The 5,018-nt window shown below is 35.1% G+C and overlaps 1 protein-coding gene across 4 annotated transcripts in view; it reads right to left on the reverse strand.

The window, feature by feature from the left end:
• The window catches only part of LOC108976528 (putative fatty acyl-CoA reductase CG5065), a 126,013-nt gene that overhangs the window by 26,182 nt on the left and 94,813 nt on the right, over positions 1–5,018 (reverse strand). The gene's annotated exons all lie outside the window — the stretch shown is intronic.

Below are 5,018 nucleotides of genomic sequence, written 5' to 3' on the forward strand. Positions count from 1 at the left end.
TTAATCTTCCAAAAAAAATTTAATTTAATTATTTACGGACCACCCTAATGTAAATACACGARGCTGAAATAAAGCGACGATTTGAATATTTTTAAGTAACACCATAATGTAAATGTCGATTTGGGTAGATATTATAATTATATTATAGATTCAATTCAACAATTGCTTGTACTGCGTTGAGTGATTACTAAAAAGTGGCGAAAATCAAGTGAAACTATGAAGGTTATGTCGAGAGTTTTCTTTGATTATCGAGATGTGGTGCACTCTGAATTCCTTCCGACCGCCCAAACTGTCAACAAGGAATAATATTTCAATGTTATGCGYCGTTTGCTAGAAGATATTCGTAAGAAGAAGCCGAATGGTTTTTRCACCACGCCGCATCTACATTGATYCKTCATGAGTTTTTCACCAAATTTTCAACCAATATTGTGCAGCAAAAATTAATAATTAATAATAATTGATTACGTTCTTATTTTGTAACAAACTTTGGAAACTTTTAGGATCTACCGAATTTCCTAAASAATTGTCTCTAGATGGTAAAGAATCAACGACAAATTTTTTAGTAAAAATCTAAAACACAAGAAATCTTCGACCATAGGCGGACTTTAAAACGTTATAGATATTTAGTAAGGCACCGAAAGAAGTTTGGCACTAGATGACTCTCTATTTTTCTTTTTCGCCATATCAAAATTTGAAGAGTCAGTAACCAGGACTCATGGACAAATAGTACATAGGTGCTACAGAGGCTGAGAATGTATTTCGGATATGAAACTATAGACTGACAAATGCTTCACTCTAAAGATTCTAAACCGATTGCTCAAGAAATGTTGCATCCGATAATTGTTAAATAAACCCAAGTCAGACACCAATAATGGAAGAAAATAAAAAGAAATATAAATATAAATATCTTAAGTTGTATAAATTGATTTCTCGCGCATTCATAACTACGTCAAAGAAGGCTACTATAAACTTAAATAAAGCAGTTTCTATAATCCAGAACCAGAWTAAATTCTACCAATAATTTAAGCCTGGAGTTGAAGTGCAAAATAACTCTTGCTAACAGAAGCTACTWTGGGATCAGTAGGYAATTGAGAAGCCAATCCTTCTCCCGACGAAAAAAAAGTTCCGGTCTTTTTTTATTCGTATCTTATTTTACAGCGCAGAAACTATGAGAAACCGTGATGGGAATGCGCTTGAAGCATTTGAGAGTTCTCTTCAAGATCTCTGGAACCGTGCACGTGAGCAATGAATATCGAATAAGATGGAACCACGAACTCTTTATTATCTCCACGACAAAATGAATATATTTAAACGCATAACAACGCAACGAATGCGCTCACGAGACCATGCCGTTCGCTTGTAAGATGGTGTTCCAGTGAAAAACTTCTTCGACACGAAACGCTTAAGTGAACAACGGAAGCTAGATTGCTCCAGCACGCATTAATTGGAAGGACCAACTGCATAGCGACTTTAAGTGTCATAGAACGCACCACTTTAAGAGCTCAACACAAAAATGTTTGAAATAAATAGTTTCTACTGCCTTTCGCTGAATTGGACCACCCTTAGTTACTTCAGAACTTAAATTGTGCTGAGATCTCTTAAATCCTGCAAAGGCTGAACGTTTTTATAGCGGCTGCTTGTTAATGTGAAACTTTTCTCTGACGAATCATTAAATGACAGCACAATTTAAGTATCAGTCTGTACATACACAAGTATATATGGATAAATGTGTGTACATGTATCGTTCATGTGCTTATTTACTCGGCAATTAAATACTACAAAACCAATGGCAACACGAATTACCGAGCCGTGAAACATGGTTTGCGTTCGATGCCCGACGAAATGAGTTAAGTTTTCTCAACTGTATTTTAATTCATTCGCACAGTGTAATAAATTGAGAAAAATGTGGTTGAAAAACTATGCTGTGATTTTAGTAAAAGTATAACTAATTAGTTTACAGGATATTGAATTAAAATATTGCTTACAAAAATGCTTTAAAACTCGTATCAGAAAACAAACTTTTTGAATTGTGACTCCAGTAAAAGACGTTTGATCAGTATTATGGAAATATAAGTGGTTTTACAATCTTATTATTTTAATTATCCAAAAAATATTGTTAGGAAACAGGACCCACTTTTCTCTACTTCATTATTCTCTATCTGTCCGTCCATCTCTCTGTATTTACACGAATAGTTCCTCCCTTTTTCAGATACCGATCTAAACTTTCATATATGGTATTACCTCACCAAGAAACTGCATATATGTCGGAACAGCCGATATTGTACCAGAATATATTCTTGTAAGAAATATTTTGGATTATATAAGTGAAGTGAATTAGGAGGATGGAGTCAAGTGAGGAATGTTCTTCATTTGTAAATGGTTCAARCAGCGCAGAAAAGAAAACAAYAGCCTCGGATGAGAGAAATAACCTCCCCTCCCCCCGCCTCCCTTAGACAACGTTGCAATCGACCACAATGTGTGCGGGATGGGAAAGATACTGAGCTCAGACGAAAAATTATGGAGGACACACTTCCCCAGGCTGCTTAATGATACGATGTAATAGATGTTCCATTGCCTGACCTTGGAGGAGTTCAAATAGGAGTTTTCCCTCTAATGAATAACAAAGAGGCGGTGACCGATGGATTGCCGAACAAGCTAGTCAAATACGGCTTCTTTGTGTAATATGGTCGGACAAAACCATGACCGACGATTGTAGTTTAAGCATGCTCTGCCCAATCCACAAAAAGATAAACTCCACAATCTGCGCAAATTACCGCGTAAGTGGTGCGCCAATAAGAAAGAAGATATTTAAGAAACCAGAGCCCTGACTTTAAGAACTCTAGGTGTTGATGAGAAGACGCAAAAATATTTGACATTACTTATTTCAGAGCGAAAGAGTAAAGTTTCCAATAAAATATGGATTAGTCTGATAAGTACCAACAGAATGCCTTTATTTTGTAAAAACTTCTTCAAATAATGTTAAATTTGATACGAATCTCTTCACTCTTAAGCCACAGTGTGCTCACTCACGAAAGACAAACCATTAAAACATAAATGAACGCGAGAATACTATTGACAGGCAAATGTGCAATGCTCCAGCTCAAAGTAATTGCTGTCAACTAATTAAGTAAGTAAACAATGCGATAATTATTAAAGCACAAAAAGTGTCATCAAATTTAATGGCAAATCAAGAAGCAAATGCGCACTCGCTTGCTGAATTCAAATTTRGCTTAAGCACAGCTATTACCGATGAATCCAAAAAGTCAACACATCCAAATAAAGCTGTCTGTGTGCCAAAGGGAGCAAATCAAGTRTAAACAACAACAATGATATCAACAACAACAAACACATAAATGCGGATAATGTTAATTGAGATTTTTACCAAAATCTGTTGCCAAAAGCGTAACGATTTTAAAAGAGCGCGAAGCAAGTAGAGATAAGCACCGATTAAGTGAAGTGCAGCGAAGTCAAAGGAAGAATGTAAAGGWGGAAATGTAACTSTATACGGAACGCRACTGCTAATGAGAATGAGCTTTCGRAATTATCGTAATTAAATACCGAGAAACTGTATACGATTTGCGCTAAGAGAAGAATCAGTCGATWGTTGGATGTATTATTTATTTATATAATTAGCATTTTAGTCAAAGAAGTATACAATTGTTGCTCCACAGCGTAACATGCTAGTTCCGAACCGCCGCAGTTAAGAGTACTTCAGAGAACTTTTATTTCTGAATGAAGAATTAAAATATTCAGAGCACACCCTTCTCGTGTTCAAAACAAAATTTAATTGTTATGTATATAGTATAATGATATTCGATTTAAAAAAAAAAACTTATGTCGAACATTTAGTATATAAGAGTTTTTGTATTGACGCGATTTTATCACTTTTTGCCAATACTACAAACCATTAACATGCCACATACTTATAAAAAAATGATCTCTGAGATTCATTAGGGTACCTCRCATAAAATCGCTAATCATATATCTGTTATATTCTATATTTGTTGTATGGGRTCTACGTCAAGTTTTCACAGAATTTTATCCATTTTAAGCACAAAGACACACCGTTATGAGTAAAACGCGAGCTTTCATTTTAATTGAGATAAGCCACAGTTTGGCCGAGGTATGCGGTATAAAGTCACCCAGAAGTTGAAAATCATTGTATTAGGTATMTGGGAGCTAAAAAAGTTTGGCCCGATTCAACCCAGTTTTGATACACAGAGTTACTATTGTTAGGAAAATGTTCTGTCTGAATTTCAATTGTATATCCCATACATATTATGGTGGATATTTATGGTCCAAAGTAAACTATAGATACTAKGGTCCAAATATACTATACCTAGGGGTTTGACCGTATTTTTTGGATTTGAACAATTTTGATTTGCATACAGGAATGTGAAAGAAAATGAAATGTAAAATTTTGTTTTATGAAATTTATATCTGAATTTCTTATATGATTTGAACTAGACAAATAGTATATAATTTTGTTGCAGMTTTRGTRGTTTGGTAGATATGTGCWTTAAACACATTAKAGCGCGKGGCCAYGCCCACTTTTTAAAATGTTTGATCAAACAGKCAATTATATGTCTTATTTTAGCGCTCATATAATGTCAMTTTATATGTTTTCWTTAATGGTGTTTTMGGGGCGTGGYAGCGKTGCGATTACGCTCATCTACGAACTCCGTCTTACTTCTTCTGAACATGTGTACCAAGTTTCATCAAGATATCTYAATTTTACTCAAGTTACAGCTTGCAGACAGAAACACGGACAGACAAACAGTCACCCAGATTTCAACTTCTCTTCTCATCCTGGTCATCAAAAAATCAAAAAATTAGAAACAAGTAAGGAAGAGCTAAGTTCGGGTGTCACCAAACATTTTGTACTCTCGCATGACAAAGTGATAATCGAGATTTCAGGCGTGGTTGTGAACCGATTTCACCCATATTTAGTACATGTCATCAGGGTGTTAAGAAAATATTATATACCGAATTTCATTGAAAGCGGTTGAGTACTTCCT

Source organism: Bactrocera latifrons, unplaced genomic scaffold (genome assembly GCF_001853355.1).
Source record: "Bactrocera latifrons isolate USDA-ARS-PBARC rearing strain unplaced genomic scaffold, ASM185335v1 scaffold_77, whole genome shotgun sequence".
Lineage (NCBI taxonomy): Eukaryota > Metazoa > Arthropoda > Insecta > Diptera > Tephritidae > Bactrocera > Bactrocera latifrons.